The following is a 19,480-nucleotide window of genomic DNA, read 5'->3' as shown; positions in this document are numbered from 1 at the left end:
GATATTATTTTCCTAATCAGAAATATTATAGGTGGGCATGTTGTAGGCTAATGAAAGACATCGTTTAATGTTTTTTTAATTTTTTTAAAAAAAAATTTACTGAGCAATAATTGTGGAAATGTGCAGTAGGCTATAGGTTAATAATACATTCAAGTTTACTGTATATTAAATGTATAAATTAGGTTTTATTCACTGCTGTGAAAAGTGCGAATGCTAGTAGGCATATTGTTTTCCTGCTTTCTTAATGAGATGTTTTGTTTTGTTTTAACTGAGCAATAGTGGAAATGTTCCGTAGTTTTTTGGTAATCAAAGATTTTATGAATGAATAAAATAATTATTTTTAATTAGTTTTTTCCCTCTCCGTTATTTTAAAATTATAACTTAAAATAGATCAGTTAGATAATTTAAATAATACAAAAAAATAGATCAGTTTTGTCATCGGCTAGCATTACCTCAACACTCAAGACCTTACTAACTAGCCCCTTGAATTTTAAAAGTTTTCTATTTATTTGTTTATTTTTTAATATTAAATATTTTCAATGATGCTCAAAACAATACACAAGTTATTACAAATAACAACAGAAGAAGAAAAAAACACCCGGGGGTTGGTACTATCACAGAAATATATACTCTACCCTTGATAGTAAACATACCTTGGCGTAGACGTCGTGATGACCTCAGTGGTGAGCGCGCGGAGGGAGGAGCCGGGGGCGCGCTTCCACACTGTCTGTGAGAGAGAAGCGGCGTCCTCAAAACTTTTCCCGGACGGATAATTCATGACATAAATCAGGTAATGTAGCATTTACATCTTCAGAGCTGGCCGTTGGATATCAATTAAGTGTTCAAGGTCTCCACACATCCTTTTCAAAGGCTCGAGAGTTAAGCTGAAGTTTGATATTGTTGATAATTAGTTTCGCTCGCGATTCCCGATCTCAGATTAACGTTAAACGGAATATGCCGAGGCTTGTCCGTCTCTCTGTCATGGGATCCCTTCGGTGTTTTCGTTGTGGATGTGCTGTATAAACTGTTTAAATGTAGGCTGAAATCTCTTTCACACATGTAGCTGGATTTTTGGCGTGTCCAGCTGGGATCATCTGTTCCTATAATGGGAATTCATGAATTTTTGAGTCGCAGAGATTCACTTTCTGATGTTTCGATTGTAGTGGGAAGCATTGTTACTTTTATAATAGGTTGAATCTCTCTATTTGTTCATCATAATGTGCTTTTCCACATAGTTTATGTGTTTTTATTATAGAAACCGCTCTCTCTCAGACTCCCATAAGTCGTTTGTCCAACGGTTGACAGATGATTGACACTTAACTTTAACGAAATTAACGTTAATCCTTTTTCATTATCTTTATTGGAAATATTGAACTTTTTCTGTATCTAAATGTGCCTGTTTAAATAGTTGAAAATATTTTTTTTTTTTAGCATACTAAACAGTTATAAGCCAGATATGATGGACAGAAAAAGCATCAAGAAGTGCTTGCATTTGTGTTATGTCATAGTTTGTTGCCTTTATTATTATTATAAAATGGTGGATATTTGTCCTAACAATGAATAAGTAGGTTTTGACTGGTAGTGCACTTATATAATAATATATTTTGTTAGTCACACTTTAGTTTAGGGTCCAATTCTCACTAATAACTATGTGCTGCAATTACTAATAAACAGCCAATATCCTAGTAATTTACGTGCTAAGAGCAACTAGTTAATAGTAAGAGTTTGACCCTAAACTAAAGTGTTACCATTTTGCCACCATTTGCAGGTGAATATCTTATTTAGGTTACATTTTGGTCTAAAATAATTGTCTTTTATGTACAATTAATATGATGCCTACTTTTTGGTCTGTTACAGTATTTTTTTTTTGTTGCACTGTGGCTTTTTTTCATGATGCATTATTGCTAATAGTAATGCCTCAATTTCAAAATGGCCCATAACTCCAGGCAGTGTAAGCTAGGATCATAAAGAAGCCGAAATCCCTGTCCTTCAGTGTTGTGATGGAGTTTTAATGCAGTCATGAGGGTTGGATATGTGCTGTTGACAGAGGGCACTCCTTTCCCTACCCTTAGGAAAGCTTACCAAGGATTTTCTGTTCATGGTTCCCACGGTCATGGAAAACCAGGACATTTTCAAATTGTGATTTAGTGATTTGAAACTCTAAAAAAATCTTAATATTTCTGGGAATATTTCTATAATGAGTCATATATTAAGTTATGCTCAGCTCTGGTCTCTTTTTAAATGCAATCTCTGTACAGTGATTACGGTATGTAATTGTTTTGCCTCCAGAGGTCACTTATTCAAAACAATGGCGTAGCTTGATGATGTCTCAAGCTTTTATTATGTCATAGTAGCGCTTTTGCCTTTTCCGCTCATGCGTATGTGGGGAACGTTTTCAAGTTTTTCATTAACCGTTAACCGAGGCCCTTAGCGGTTAATACTCGGTTAACCGTAGTGTGCGTCAGGGTTATTTTTAGCTTATTAATTTGACGACCACCATCTCCGTAGTGAACGCGCCTATAGAGAGAAATGCACATCATGGATTACACAATCAGAGAGTAGCCTATTTCTTTTCGTTTTAAAATGTTAAAAGACATTTCAAGTTTCTTAAGATCTATTTCATGTCTGCGAGGCGTACGCTGAGTTTCGTTAAATTAGGATGAGATGCGCTCCAGTTCACGAGCAATGCGAGTGGCCGCGAGGGTGCCTTCACGATTAGAGCGTGTAATGTTAGTAAAATATGCAGCCGAGAATGATTCACGCAGACTCAGCGTTTGACTCGCGCGGCTGATGAGCCTCTCCCGGCAGAGAGTTCAAGCATCTGTGGACTCGTCCCTTCAGCTCTGGCCATCTTGCTTTCAGTCCGCGATCAGCTTTTTTGTTTTCTTCATTACAGTTAAAGTAACCTCTGCTTTTCTCTAGTCATTCACAAGTTTCTCACTTCAAACTTTCTTTCTTCTGATCCGTTATGCACAGCGCACGCGGCTCCCGCTCTGCTTCTGCCCTAATGCGACTTTTAGTCCAGTGCGACGTGTTATTTTCCTCTTCATGACGCATATTTTGACTGATGCGACTCATACTCCGGAGCAACTTATAGCCTGAAAAATGCGGTAAGCACTGCATTGCAATACTTGCATTTCGCCCCGTCACTCTCATTTTTAAAGTGCTCCCACGCTTTCTTTGCCCGCTTAGAAAGCTGGTCATGACTTCTTCTTGTGGATACTACCCTAACCCTATGGATACTACAAATGTCTGGGAGCGCTCTGGCGGTCTATAGGGGTGCAAACATATATTACAACTAAATTCAAGGCACGTCATTGACGCCACTTAACCGAGCAAAATGCTTCACTCGGTTACGCAATTTTTAACGGTTAATCGGTCAATCGGTTAACCATGGACACCCCTATATTACACAAATTTGATTGTGTTGAAAATTGTAATGTTACTCTGTGTGTGCACTCAGCGCTTCTGAGACACTTTTTCACACGGCATTGAGCTAGTTTGACATTAGGCATGGCAAAAAAATACTCGTGGTAAATCAAGAAGAGATTTAAACAATAAGAATAACTGTGTTGAGCTGTTTAACAATGATTCGTTTTCTGTCCGTGAATGTCTCCAAACAGCTATTCAAATCCATTATATATTAAAGCGTCTTTAGTGTTTCCATGGTTTCTACAAGGTAAATCGAGGTTAATGATATATTATGTCATTGCTAGGGGACGCACGCGGTCCGTATCCTAAAATAGCTTACTTCTCTGGATTTAAATATTCATGGACACATTTGGGATAATGTAAGTACACAAATCAACTAAATATATAACTTTGTTCTAGTGGTTTTTGGATAATTGAATCCAAATATTTTACATATTGTGCCTTAAATCATAACGACTGTAAAAGTAATTGGTCAGAAAGTGTGGGAAGTGAACCCCGTCTCATGGTTCATAGCCAGCTGGCAAACAACAGGTGCTGGTACCACATGTAAACAGCACATGTAGATACAGAGGGGCATGAAAAGACCTCTAGTCCTGGATGTCTTCAAACCATGTCTTCACAATATGGCCATTATGCTGCACATCTGCTTTGCTTGAGGATCCACTGGAATGATTCGGAAAGTTTGTGTGACTCACAATATGACACACCTGTAGAGATTTAGGTTCAAAAGTCATTCTTCTTTGTTTGGCTTTGTTAAATAAAGCTGCCAGATGCACTTTGAAGCTTAAAACAAATGTTGGAAAATTAGGTTTTTCCTCTGTCACGCAGTGCTAATGGTGCGGCGGTGCCAACTGGAATGAAAGCGATATTTCTTAATTGCCCTCACTGACTCCATCCGCACCAGCGACTGCTTGTCAGGCTGTAGATCATGACGGGACGTTTTTATGGGGCTGGGGGGTGACTCTGGTGGCCTGCAGGGAAACGCTCATTTAATAACATTGTGCTAGTGGCCAGGGAGAGGGTTGTGTTACGTCCAAAACAAAAGCTGTGTTGTGTGTCTGTTTCAGCAGGACGCTCAGATGCTGTCAGGCTGGAAAATAATAAACTAATTCTAGTGCTTTGTGGGAGGTCGAAACGCTTTATATGATCTGTGTTTCCGGGCACAGATTATACTTATCTTGACTGTGGCTCGAAATGATTCTAACGATTATATCTTACCAGTTATTATGAGTAAGGTTAAAGGTGAAGTATGCAATTTCAGTTTTGTTGGAGGTGCTTAGAAGTAGTAAACTGAACATCCACAAGCTTTGTTTTCTTCGTTATGTCTGGTAAATAATCAGTACTTATTAATTATGGATGTTTAAAAATTCTGACCACATTTTTATTTGCTGTAACAGGGCCCCAAATAAACTTTTACCCCCAAAAAAGTTAGGAGCACCATCAAAACTTTAGGAGCACCACAACTAAAATGTTTATATATATCAGGGCCCAGACATTGTCAATCAAGTGTCTGATTACAAAAGTTGCTTGTCTGGAAAAAATACGTTTTTTTTTGTTGTAGATATAATTTATTCTAAAGAAATATTCAATCAACTTTTACACATTTAAATCTGCATATTTGTAATATTTTCCCTTATTTTTAATTTTATTTTTAAAGGTCACCCATATTGTATTAAATCTATGCTTCGTCTTTCATTTTATATTTGATCAAATATTTCAATTAGAATAATAATAAGACACTAGTCCATAGGCACTGCCATTGATGGTCCCTCTTTTCAAGAAGGGGGACCGAAGAGTGTGTTCCAACTACAGGGGGATCACACTCCTCAGCCTCCCTGGGAAAGTCTATGCCAGGGTACTGGAGAGGAGAATTCGGCCGATAGTGGAACCTCGGATTCAGGAGGAGCAGTGTGGTTTTCGTCCCGGTCGTGGAACGCTGGACCAGCTCTATATCCTTCACAGGGTGCTGGAGGGTTCATGGGAGTTTGACCAACCGGTCCACATTAGCTTTGTGGATTTGGAGAAGGCATTCGACTGTGTTCCCCGTGGCACCCTGTGGGGGGTGCTCTGGGAGTATGGGGTCCGGGGCCCCTTGCTTAGGGCAGTACGGTCCCTTTACAACCAGAGCAGGAGCTTGGTTCGCATTGCCGGCAGTAGGTCAAATTTGTTCCTGGTGCATGTTGGTCTCCGGCAGGGCTGCCCTTTGTCACCGGTTCTGTTCATAATTTTTATGGACAGAATTTCTAGACGCAGCCAAGGGCCGGAGAGTGTCCGGTTTGGGGACCACGCGATTTCATCGCTGCTCTTTGCAGATGATGTTGTCGTGTTGGCAACCTCAGACCGGGACCTTCAACATGCACTGGGACGGTTTGCAGCCAAGTGTGAAGCGGCGGGGATGAGAATCAGCACCTCCAAGTCCGAGGCCATGGTTCTCAGTCGGAAAAGGGTAGCTTGCTCACTTCAGGTTGGTGGAGAGTTCTTGCCTCAAGTGGAGGAGTTTAAGTATCTTGGGGTCTTGTTCACGAGTGAGGGAAGGATGGAACGGGAGATTGACAGACGGATCGGTGCATCATCTGCAGTAATGCGGGCGATGTACCGGTCTGTTGTGGTGAAGAAGGAGCTGATCCGTAAGGCAAAGCTCTCGATTTACCGGTCAATCTACGTTCCTACTCTCACCTATGGTCATGAGCTGTGGGTCATGACCGAAAGGACAAGATCCCGGATACAGGCGGCTGAAATAAGCTTTCTCCGCAGGGTGGCTGGGCGCTCCCTTAGAGATAGGGTGAGAAGCTCGGTCACTCGGGAGGAGCTCAGAGCAGAGCCGTTGCTCCTTCACATCGAGAGGAGCCAGCTGAGGTGGCTCGGGCATCTATTTCGGATGCCCCCTGGACGCCTCCCCAGGGAGGTGTTCCGTGCACATCCCACCGGGAGGAGGCCCCGGGGAAGACCCAGGACACACTGGAGGGATTATGTCTCCAGGCTGGCCTGGGAACGCCTCGGGGTACCCCCGGAGGAGCTGGAGGAAGTGGCCAGAGAGAAGGAAGTCTGGGCGTCTCTGCTTAGACTGTTGCCCCCGCGACCCGGCCCCGGATAAGCGGAAGATGATGGATGGATGGATGGAATAAGACACTAAAGGGCTGTTACCAATCTAATTAAATAATTTAGACTGAAAAATGACAATTGCATGGAATAATGTTATGAGATTTTTTTAAATATACATATAAAGTATATAAAAAAATATACTTTTAAACATTTAAACTAAACCACCAGTAGGTGGCAGCAGGAGTCATTCATTCAAATGATTCGTTCAAACGACTGATTCATTCAAGAATGAGGCAGTTGTTTATGAATGGGTCTTTGAATCTTTGACTCAACAGTAGGGCTGAGCGATAAAACGATAACGATAATTATCACAATATAATTTTCCTCAATAAAACGATAACAATAGTTCGATAAATTCTCGATATATTCCTTACGCGCTATTCGTAATTCTGCGCATTGCAGACCGGGCTTCTGGGTGCTGCACGTGGTGTTGTTTACAGTCACAGTGGCTGACAGGCTTGGAGGATCGGAGGGAAGTGGAGCGAGAAAAATGAAAGGGAATGAAGAAAACTCAGCGCTCACGACCAGCTCGGAGGACACCGATATCGCTGACAAGTTAGTTCGCTCAACTTCAGTGGTTTGGAGATATTTTGGCGATCCCATCCGACATAAAACAGAGCGACGTGCGTAGACTGCTTATCATAGGTTCACCACACGGAATATAATTATTAAATTATCGTGATTCTTCAAAGTTCTTCCAGATAACATTGAGCCTAACACAGCGGTAAATCTACATTAACTACATTCACGCGCAGCAGGCTTATTATCACCTTGTAAGTTGTAGTGGATGACTGACCACAAGCTAACGTTACCAAACTATAATCACTAAAACATCGAACTTGTAAATCGCTATCATAGTTTTTTGTCTTTGGTGATGTATTAATGACTCTTATTACACGGCTCTGTGAAATCCTTGATTCTGATTGGTCAATCGCGCATTCCAGCGGTACGTTATTTGCAGATAACACCCGCTCATACGGGTACTACGAGTTATCTTGACCGGTACTACTTCTATGCTTAACGCTGGCGCCATCGTGTGGCTTAAACAGTCGTGAGTTACAATGGAAGACATCAAGGCAGGTTTCCTTTATAACGTTCTTAATATAGATCTTTTTCTTACACAAACGCATCGATTCGAATCAGAGGGCTCTATTAACCCATCGGAGTCGTGTGGAGCACGTTATTTGACGGACAGCTGCATTTTTTATGGACTTCAAACACAACTACAACAACTGCTGGGATTAACGTTACCCTGGACTTTTTAAATATGACTCCGATTGTATTTGTCTGAAAGAAGAATGTCATATACATCTACGATAACTTGAGGGTGAGTAACTGTAGTAAAGTTCGATAATGGAAGGAAGGAAGAGGACACGGGGGTCGGCTGGACGGTTGATACTTTCTTTATTATAACTCAAAACTTGTAATAAACTTCAACAACACACACTGCGGTGTGGATTCTCATAGACACTCGATCACTTCCGGGTCGGCACTTCCGGCTTCCGGTATCTCAGTCTCTGTGCGTTCGTATCAACCGTCCGATCTCTCTCTCTCCTCGATCTCCGGTTCCACCGAGGTTTTATCCCCTCTCCGCGCTCATTACTAGAACAAGAGATAGGTGTTATTAATCTGCTTCCAACCCACTCACTTACCGCTTGTCCCGCGGCTCTCTCTCCCGCTGCAGACCTCGCTGAACCACGCCCCCCTTGTCACATACCCCCACCGCCCGACTCAGGCCGGGGAGCCGTCCGGCCTGCAGCCCCCCCCCCCATTTCTGGAGAGGAAATCGGCCACAGCCATCTGAGCACCCGGCCTGTGGACCACCTGGAACTTAAAAGGCTGAAGAGCTAGATACCAACGGGTGATCCGCGCGTTGGTATCCTTCATGCGGTGGAGCCATTGGAGAGGAGCGTGGTCCGAACAGAGGGTGAACTCCCGCCCCAGAAGGTAGTAGCGGAGGGTGAGAACGGCCCACCTGATGGCAAGGCACTCCTTTTCGATGGTGCTGTACTTAGCCTCTCTCTTCGAGAGCTTACGGCTAATGTACAGCACCGGCCGCTCTCCCCCCTCCACCTCCTGGGCCAGGACTGCGCCCAGCCCCCTGTCCGACGCGTCAGTCTGCAACAGAAAAGGGAGAGAAAAGTCAGGGGAGTGTAAAAGCGGCCCGCCACATAGAGCAGCCTTAACTCGGGTGAAGGCCTGCTGGCACGGCTCCGTCCATTGGACCGTATCTGGTAGCCCCTTTTTAGTAAGGTCAGTCAGAGGGCTGGTGAGGTCCGAATAATTTGGTATAAACCGTCTATAATATCCCGCCAGCCCCAAGAACTGCCTTACCTCCTTTTTGGTCTTGGGTCTCGGACAGGTTGCAATTGCGGCGGTCTTATCAATTTGGGGACGCACCTGCCCATGACCCAAGTGGAAGCCCAGATACCTTACCTCCACCCGCCCAATTGCACACTTCTTCGGATTGGCCGTGAGCCCCGCTCCCCTCAGCGACCTCAAGACCGCCCTGACATGCTGCATATGCCGCTGCCAATCGTGACTGTAAATCACGATATCATCCAGATAGGCAGCAGCATATGCGGCATGGGGACGCAAAATCCTGTCCATGAGGCGCTGAAAGGTAGCGGGCGCCCCGAACAACCCGAAAGGAAGCGTGACAAATTGGTGCAATCCAAACGGCGTGGTGAAAGCTGTCTTTTCTTTGGACAATGGAGACAAGGGGATCTGCCAATAGCCCTTCGTTAAGTCCAATGTCGAATAAAATCGAGCCGTGCCCAGCCGATCAAGCAACTCGTCAACCCGCGGCATTGGATACGCGTCGAATTTCGACACTGCGTTCACCTTGCGGTAGTCCACACAGAACCTGACCGAGCCGTCGGTTTTAGGGACCAAAACGATCGGGCTCGCCCAGTCACTGTTGGACTCCTCTATTACTCCCATATCGAGCATTGCCCCTAATTCTTCCTGAACTACCTTTTTCTTGTGTTCAGGTAAGCGATACGGCCGGCTGCGAACTACCACGCCCGGCTCGGTCTCGATATGGTGCTGAATTAAGTTGGTACGTCCCGGTAGGGGCGAAAACACGTCGGCGAACTCCGCCTGTAGTTTTGAGAGATCAGTGAGTTGGGACGGTGAGAGGTGATCTCCCCCAGGGGCCAGTGCGACCGATTGTGCTTTGATGCTCGCCTCTGGCCCGAGATCATCCTCTCCCCCAATCACCGTCGCCAACAACACTGATTCCACCTCATTCCATTTCTTAAGGAGATTGAGGTGGTATATTTGACGTGCCCCGTTCCTATCGGACCGTATCACTTCATAATCGAGGTCTCCAACCTGTCGTGCGACCTCAAACGGCCCCTGCCACTTCGACATTAATTTAGAGCTCGATGTAGGGAGTAATACGAGCACTTTCTCTCCCGGTGTGAATTTGCGTAGTCTCGTACCCCTGTTATACGACCGGCTTTGGCGGTCCTGGGCTTGCAGCAAATTCTCCCTAGATAGCCGCCCCAAGGTGTGGAGTTTTGTTCGCAAGTCCAGCACATATTGAATTTCGTTCTTGGCCAAAGAAGGTCCCTCCTCCCAAGTTTCTCGTAGGACATCCAGCACCCCCCGGGGCTGCCGTCCGTAGAGAAGCTCGAAGGGGGAAAACCCCGTGGAGGCTTGCGGGACCTCTCGCACAGCGAATAAGAGGGGTTCTAACCACCGATCCCAATTTTTGGCGTCTTCCTGTACGAATTTACGGATCATGGATTTAAGAGTGCGATTAAATCGTTCGACCAAGCCGTCTGTTTGTGGGTGATAGACGCTTGTTCGAATGGATTTAATGGCCAATAATCCGTACAATTCGCTTAACGTGCGTGACATAAACGCCGTGCCTTGATCAGTGAGGATTTCCTTCGGAATCCCCACTCGGGAGATTAAACGAAACAGTGCGTCCGCAACACTCTTCGCAGAGATGTTGCGGAGAGCCACTGCTTCCGGATATCGTGTTGCGTAGTCCACGATAACTAGCGCAAAACGATGTCCGCGTGCGGATCGCTCTAATGGCCCGATGAGGTCCATCGCAATTCTTTCGAAGGGGACCTGCATTAATGGTAGGGGGCACAATGGTGCTTTTGGAGCGGCCAGTGGGTTTACCAACTGACATTCCGGACAAGACGCGCACCACCTGCGCACGTTGTCATGAATGCCTGGCCAAAAAAATCGGGTCATTAAACGATTCAGTGTGGCCGCCTGTCCCAGGTGGCCCGCCATCGGGTTAGAGTGAGCCGCCTGGAAAAGCATTTCCCGGCGGCTCTTCGGTACTAGCAACTGGGTTGTATCCACTTTTGTCTGAGCGTCTTGGGTCACTCGATACAACCTATCCTTAATTATGGCAAAATAAGGATACGTGACGGGCAAGGCGGGTTGGAGGGACTGACCGTCGATAGTGCGGACCTGTTGGAAAGCATGTTTTAGAGTCTCATCTTGGGACTGCTCCAGAGGGAAGTCATCGCGGTCCGAGAGAATCAGTCTCTCGACCCCGCTTGGTTCCTCTGAAGCGGTTCCCAAGGGCCCCGTATCAGTCTCGCCAACCTGCACTCGCACCGCCCCGTTCCTAGCCTTGTTCTCCCAAGTGGCATCCGCGCATAACGACCCCAATAACGCCGGAAAGGCGGGCCAATTTGTCCCCAGAATTAGCGTATGCCGGAGGTGGGGACTAACCGCCACCTCAACACTATGATTTTCTCCCCTAAACTGTATCGTGACTGGGACAACCGGATATTCCACCACATCCCCGTGCACACACCGCACCTTAACCATGCGGCTTGTATCCAATGCCCCCGGTTGCATCAGGCTTTGATGGATCGAGGTTTGGTTACAGCCTGAATCCACCAAGGCCTGATATGTACCCCCCTTGATACTCACAGGAATTTGGTACTCTCCTGCTTGATCAGGGGTGGTCCGCTGGAAGTCCGGGACCCGGATCATTGTCCCGATGTCCATCATCGGACATCGGTCCACAAAATGGTCCGGGTCGCCGCACCGCCAGCAGGCCAGCCCAGGCCTGCCCGCCGCCCCTGATGGGTTGGAAAATGAGCGCGGAGGGGGGGTGGAACCGGAACCGTTATCCCCGCCCAACCCCAGCAGCCCCGCCCCCCTGGGCGGGGCCCTCGAACTCCCGTATTGCCCTGGGCCCATTCCACCCCGGCCTCTGGGGGGAATACGAGGGGGCCCTGGAGGGCGGGACCTAGGGAGAGGGACAGGGCGAGAAGGAGAGACAGAGGGGGGAGAGAGAGAGGGAGAGGTTAGTAGGGGCTCGCCGACCCCCGGGCACGCCACCAGATGGTCCTCCGCCAGGTTGATGGCCGTCGTCAGCGACGTGGGCCGGTGGCACTGGACCCACTCGGCGGTCTTCTTGGGGAGCCGAGCGATAAACTGCTCCAGTACCACCAGATCGACGATGTGGTCCACGTCGCTTCCACCGGCCAATAGCCATTTGCGGCACGCGTCCCGGAGCTGTTGGGCCATCGCGAAGGGCCGACCGGTCTCACCCCACTCCAGCGAGCGGAACCGCTGTCGATGCTGCTCGGGGGTCCGGCCGACCCGCTGGATGATGGCCCTCTTTAGGTCTTCATAATCCAGGAGGTTCGCCACCGGCAGTTGTTGGGCGGCCGCCTGGGCTTCTCCCGTGAGCAGTGGTATGAGGCGCACCGGCCACTGTGCCCGGGGCCACCCGCAGGCCTCCGCTGCCTTCCGCTGCCTTCTGGAACAGTTCGATGAAGGCCTCGGGATCGTCCTGTGGCCCCATCTTATGTAGGGGCACGTGGACCGGTGCGCTGGCGAGCCCGGCGGCTTCGGTGCGAACCTCCCGGTCTATCCAGCTCCGGAACCTCTCGCGGTCCTCTTGCTGGCCGCGGACAATGGCCTCGAAGCGGCGCTCCTGGTCCGCCCGCAGTTCCAGCATGGACTGATGTTGTTCCTGGTGGAGGGCCGCGAGAGAGGTGATGATGTCCGCAAACGGCGTGGCGGAGGGTGTTGGTGTTGTCATGGCGGCGGCGCAGTCCTACTTCCTTCCCGGGTTTCGCCACCACTGTAGTAAAGTTCGATAATGGAAGGAAGGAAGAGGACACGGGGGTCGGCTGGACGGTTGATACTTTCTTTATTATAACTCAAAACTTGTAATAAACTTCAACAACACACACTGCGGTGTGGATTCTCATAGACACTCGATCACTTCCGGGTCGGCACTTCCGGCTTCCGGTATCTCAGTCTCTGTGCGTTCGTATCAACCGTCCGATCTCTCTCTCTCCTCGATCTCCGGTTCCACCGAGGTTTTATCCCCTCTCCGCGCTCATTACTAGAACAAGAGACAGGTGTTATTAATCTGCTTCCAACCCACTCACTTACCGCTTGTCCCGCGGCTCTCTCTCCCGCTGCAGACCTCGCTGAACCACGCCCCCCTTGCCACAGTAACATTTTTGGGTAAACTAACCCTTTCAGCATTCATTTTCAACATTTAGCAAGGGCATATGGCAAATCTTCAGCAATAGATAAAGGCTTAAAGCAGGTTGGAACTGTTTTCCTTCGCGGAAGCTTTGCGTAAGAGCTAATAAAATATGTAATCTCGAGACAATATTTTGTGTCTAATAATTATTTATTTGAGACTAGTAGCCGTGTAATAAGTGGGATAATGTACACCCAGCCGGTTGTTATCGCAGAATAAACCCCTTCAGAGTGATGCAAGACTGATCCTGATCACTCTGTCGGGGTTTATTCTGCGATAACAACCGGCTGGGTGTACATTATCCCTTACACATCGCCTGTATCAAAAGAGAAATAATATCATCCGATGTTTAAAATGAATAAAATAGACTAGACAGAGCTCTGGAGATCTGCAAATACTGAACTTTGCTCTCTTCCTCCTCTCCTCTCCCGACCGGCCCACTGTCGGAGTGGTGTGTGTGTCAGTCAGTAGTAAGATGGATGCGTTGTGTGTGTGTGTGTGTGTGTGTGTGTGTGTGTGTGTGGGAGAGAGAGAGAGATGCACGGTGGACCAATCCACTGTGAGGCAAGAGAGGGGGAACTCAAAACTTAAAACGCATTTTTTTTTGCCCGTTCGCGTTTTTAGTGTTTTACTACTTACACAATTAAGTATTTATAATGATATTATTGATATATAGTGTAGAGTAAAAAAATGCTGGCCACAGTTAAGATTTTAATAAATAAATCTACCTCAGTTTTAATCAATTGTTCAACTGTTTGGGAAGTGTTTGTCATGTTTCGACAATAAAGGATAGTTTAAAACTACAGTTAACTGTCTGTTTTCTACATCTTTCACTCAGGGGCAAAAATATGCCTTTAAACTTTAAAGATTTTACATTTATCGTCATATTTATCGATATCGACTGATATGAAAAATTATATAATAATAATTGTTTCTAACTTCAATAGCATTTGAAAAGATGACTTACAGTCATAAAACTGAATGTGTCAGGTGTGATGCACACCTTTTGGATATTTAATTTAAATAAACTGTCAATTGTCAAATCATATCAAAATATGGATATGCATTATTTCACTAGGATACTGCTAGGACTCTCACACAAAAAATGCTAGATTTAAATGCATTATAGCTGATAGAACACAGATGAGAATATTGCTTGAGAACACATTTACAGATCTAATATTAGAGATTATATTTAGACCAAATTATTATTATTTATGCGTTATGCGTTGCTATTGACAACGGCCATTATAAGGAAGGAAATCCCACTAGCTTTAAAAAGTGCGTAGAGCTGCTATATAAATAGTATTTATTTTAGATAAACCCACTGCATATAGAAACAGAATGAGCACGGATTGTTCATTTGAGATGAATTTGATTGTTCATCCTGTCTAAGTTCTTGACCCAGAGCTGAACGTTGTGCAGCCAGACTTTCCAAAGGTGTAGTCAGACAGAGGACTGTTACTCCTAGAATTACAGACTCCTGCGCACCAGTTAGGGGACTTATACTGGACCACAGCACTGTGTGTGTTTTGGTTGAGTTGTCATTTTTGGACGTGCGGTGAGCTCGCTATGTGGGAATGTGCAGAATAAACCGTACCAGGCTGTGAAATGTAGAGCACTGCCATGACGGCTCAGAGAAAACATAAGAGTGAGATTTTTTTTCTTCTTGTTGCCACTGTGTTGAGTTCCTTCCCATTTCTGCCACTGTAGTTTACTGTTATGTCACTGCTAGGGGCCAAACATAGTGTCTAACCCCTATTGTTATTTTTTTTATAGGTGCACTTAAAAAAAAATATATATATTTTTTATTCTGTTTCCTCTGCCATTCCTCCTCTGTGTCTATGGCATCCTGTAGAAACTTTTTGAAGAAAGTTATACGTTTTGTCACATTGATTGGTGGTGGTCTGAATAGTTAAGGGATCTGTCAGCCAAACCCTCCTGCACCACCATCATCTTTTGGCTCAGAAACTTCATTCTTGAAATATATTAATTGATGTTGTTTTATTTGATTTTAATTCAGTACCCAACAGAATTGAATACCGTAAGTTAACACAACATTCAGACCAATCGGCTTTTTCCCCTGCAATTCATCTCAGAGGTGAAGTTTGGTTGTAAATTTGTCTCATCAATCTCTGTTTATTGTTATAGTGATTAACTTTCCAATAATTACACCTAAAGTCATTATCATATTATTTGGGTTATGTGTAGTTGATACTCAATTTGATTACTCAAAGTAATTTATTTATTTATTATTAAATGTATAAAATTTTATCCTGAACATAATTGACAAAAGTTTGAGTCTGAATTATTTGTGGTGGTAACTTTTTATAATTGCTTTGTGGATTTACTATGTCAATGTTATAAAACAGATCTCACAAAAGCCAATTGTTGTGAATAGGCCAGTTTTTCTTGTTTTAATGTTATTCCTAATTCACAACAGAGAAAGTCTGTTTTTCAACGTCAATCATAACACAATTGCTTAGATCTATTATTATTTACTCAGAACAAATGCTTAGATGTCGGCAACTTTTGCGTTTGAGAGCTTTTCGAGGGAAGCTTTTCAAAGTAAAACATTTACAGCATTTACAACACGATCTCATGGTCATGTGGATAAATAGTACGAGGAATCTCATGGAATGGAGTGCAAATGCTACGCAGTTTTTTGCGTGCATATGATACACACTTTATGGCGTGCATATGACATGCTCTTGGGTAGGTTTAGGGTGGTGAGGTGGGGGGTTCATTCGTATAATACCGCATAAAGTGCGTATCATATGCACGCGAAAAACCGCGTACCATATGCGCGACAACTCTTTTTGGAGTATACAATCCACGAGATTGCACACTCGTACTATTTATACGCATTTTTGTGAGATCGGGCTTAGCATTTAATATGCAACGTCATTCTTAATTTCAGATTGACAGGTATTTCTCTTCTTTTGAGTCTCAATGCCTTCCCGTTTGCACAGTTTATCCTCTGCTCTTGACCTGCTAGTCAGTTCCCACAGTTTTATCTGTTAGCTGCGGCAGCTGATCACCTGTGACGTGTTTATCAGCAGAGGAGCCGTGCATGGCATTCGTTCACATTCACTCGTTTGCACTTCATGAGGAATGTGGGGGAATTCTCACATTTATGACACTCAGCTTTCCATCACTGAGAGCTGAGTTTAGGCAGGGCTGGGTGATTTATGAAATATTTTTATGATATATTTACAATAATTCTGCTGGCTGTATGGAGTTAATTAACATAAAAGTTCCCGGTGATATATAGAATATTGTGAATATCCTGAAAAGTGTTGAGATTTATAGTATTTTTTAGCTTTAGGACCCAGCTTTTCTCTGAGGGACAGTCTGCTGTGCTTAAGTTAGAGATTGCCAGGAGACTTTCTACTGGGTAAGTTAATATTTTACTTCAGCCAGATAACAGTAACCTACATCTGTGTAGCTGATCCGTTTGAAGGCCTTAAGTAATGACGATTGACTCTATTATTACAGAAACTTTTCCTATAGCTATGTTCTTGTGATGCATTAATGTAGGTGGAGACCGTATGGATTGAATTCCAGTGCTCTTTGAGTGAAGGAAGGAAGAAGCGTTTTGTCTTTCTATAGTGTGTATATATTGGAGTGAATGAATGCTGTCTTGTCAGGTTGATTTAGTTTCCACAGCCTCAGGTGAAACTGAACTGGCAGTGAAAACAAGTCTCAACTTTGTTTAGGGAAGAGTATCTGATTTTTCTCACACTTTCTTCTTCCTCTGTTATCAATAGTTCAGGTGATTAATGTGACGGCGCTCCTATAAATCATAAACAATATTGCATTAGTGATACTGTAGATATTTAGTAGGATATATGGTTAATGAATAAATTATATTATCAACATTATTACACAGATTTAATTTATTAAACGATAGCCTGATTGAAAGTGATTCTAGATCAATGGCTTCAATTTTATAAAGTGAAAGCCTTTTGACATTATCGATTGATATAATAGTAACACCTATAGATATGTTAGATATAATGTACATTTTTCATATTGACTTTCTTTATCTTCAGATTACGAGTAAATAAGAAATACAGAGAGAGAAAAATATTTCCCAGTTTTAAAAAGTCAGGCTTCTCTCTTTTATGGGAGATGCTCTCCAAAAGTTTTACTGTCAATTCTGTTGTCTTCATAAGATAACCAAAAATAGTGGGCCCTCAGGTGCCTTAAATCTAAAATACATGCTGTTTGTAGTTGACTCACATTGACTCATAGTGTGTCTCTTATAGGGGCGTTTGAACTTTAGTGATTCTGATTACAATTCCCATTCTTGTGGATTCACAGTTTTGATTGCAATATGGTAAAGAAAAACATTTTTATTCTGTCTTTTTGCTAAAGATTCTGTTGCAGCTGAATACCGTGAACAAAAATTTGCAGCCTAAAAAACAACTAACTAATAAACTAGTTACCTGTGTTCAGCCACATCACTGGTTGTGTTGATTTTTTTTGTTTAGATTTTTATTTATTTATAGTAAAATCAATTAGTTCAGTTAGAGAACAGACATTACAATTAAAAACTGAACATGTCTGTTTAATACAGCATGAGCGGAATGAGAGATTCAGCACAGATCAGCATCACGAGAGCGAGGAGCTGACTGACAAGTGGACAGCGGAAGATTTGAGCTCAGAGCCAAATGTAAAAGCACATTTATTTAAGTGAGTTTGTCATTGTACTGTTTTGTTGTTGTGTTCCCCATGAAGAAAAAAAACAAACTTACTATTTCCAAATTGGTGCTAATTCTAAAGCGAAAGTAAAATGCCACGGTCATTCATAATGGTGTGTGTCCACTGGTGCGGAGCAGAGTGAGCGTTTTAGTTAATTTCTTTGGAAGCTCAACCTACTTGGGCATTTTACTTTCGCTTTAGAGTTAGTGCCAGTTAGTTTGCGTTACTTTTGATTACTTTAGATTTGCACGATTCGAATGAACTACAAAGTCACCCCCCTTTATAATTTGCCCATGTTTTGTCTTGCTAGTTTACACATTATAGTATAAGTTTTGAACCATTCCAGCGCTAGAAGAGGCAAAGGAGAATTTAATGCAGTGCTCACTCTGTTATCTGCGCACGCACACAGAGAGGGTGCATTTCACCCTCTTTCGCGTCTACTTGCACTTGAATGGACACATGCACACAAAATTAAGTCTCTGCAAGTATTCTTGTGAATACAGTTGGTTATCTCTCAAGAGAAAGAGAACAAGAGAAGGATGTGTGTCATTATTTTGGATCCGTGCATTCGGTCTTAAAGATCGGTCTTAAATTCGGCCTATACATATCTGCTGTTGTCTATGTCATTAATGTTAATAACACAGCTTTAACAAAGATAAATCTATATAACATTTATTTTACATTTAATTATTACATTTCTGTACCTGAAATAAATACTACAGGTAGACCTTTATTTATTTGTTACTTTGTTAGGCTATATTGTATATATATCTGCTTTTAATTTGTGTATTTGTTGTGTATTTTTTCTGACTATTCACTTGCCTTTAACTATGTTTGAAATTAATTAGTAAGGCTAGTAGTTTTTCTGTGGTATCGGAGTACTTTCAGTGTGTTTTAAGTAATTAAATGGAAAGCAAAGTTACTCCCACCCCCAAAATCTTGCTGATCCAAAAAATGATCCGATCCGTGACTCGAAAAACGTAGTGAGATTTGCGATCCGTTGAACCACTACTGTTTACATTTACTTAAGGGTGCGTTCACACTTGTCATGTTTGGTTCGATTAAAACGAACCCTCGTGCAATTGCTTGTTTAGTGCGGTTCATTTGAACATCTGTGAACGCTGTCATCCGAACCCTGGTGCGCACCAAACAAGCGGACTGAGACCGCTAAAAAGACAGGTCTCGGTCCGCTTCCAAACGAACTCTGGTGCGGTTTGATTGATATATGAACGCAACACGGACCAAAGACATGTAAACGGACCAAAAACAGGGCGCTATGTCACAAGATGCGACTCATAGTCAGCTGATTTGACGACGCGGAAAGATCAGTTTATCCAAAATGTATAACGTTAATGTTAGAGGGCAAACGTAGAGCAACGAGGAAAGGCCTCGTCAATATTTGGTCCAACTAGCATGTTTTGAAAATGCAACAAAAAAACACACAAAAAGCAAACCTGGTTCTTCTCATCAAAGGACTTGAGTTGCCCATTTGACGGTACAGACTTCTTTTGCATAAGAGACGGCCGTCTCTTTTCTGCACAACGGAGGAAATCCTGCTGCTGTTTTGAATGTTTTAAACATTTTATGAGTTCTTCATGAGTTCTCATGCCATATGTACACGCATAAAATGATGGCGTTTAATCCGCACACAGCATTGATGTTTGGTAAGCGAGCTCCTACGTCATATAAGCCGACCAATCAGGTTGTGAGCGTCTCCCTATGCCTTTGGTTCGGTAACTTTAGGTTCGC

At 43.9% G+C, this 19,480-nt stretch overlaps 1 protein-coding gene across 2 annotated transcripts in view; it reads left to right on the top strand.

Moving 5' to 3' along the window:
- The first annotated feature begins 665 nt into the window (after window positions 1–665).
- Window positions 666–19,480, top strand: part of tanc1b (tetratricopeptide repeat, ankyrin repeat and coiled-coil containing 1b) — a 237,498-nt gene continuing 218,683 nt past the window's right edge. For both annotated transcript variants that reach the window (XM_067444607.1, XM_067444606.1), the window contains exon 1: window positions 666–790. The gene's annotated coding sequence lies outside the window, so the exon portion shown is untranslated. The remainder of the gene's footprint in view (window positions 791–19,480) is intronic.

The sequence above is a fragment of the Pseudorasbora parva genome, chromosome 5 (assembly GCF_024679245.1).
Source record: "Pseudorasbora parva isolate DD20220531a chromosome 5, ASM2467924v1, whole genome shotgun sequence".
In the NCBI taxonomy this organism is placed as follows: domain Eukaryota; kingdom Metazoa; phylum Chordata; class Actinopteri; order Cypriniformes; family Gobionidae; genus Pseudorasbora; species Pseudorasbora parva.
The sequence above is the reverse complement of the archived record's forward strand: the minus strand, read 5'-3'. Positions and strand labels throughout refer to the sequence as shown.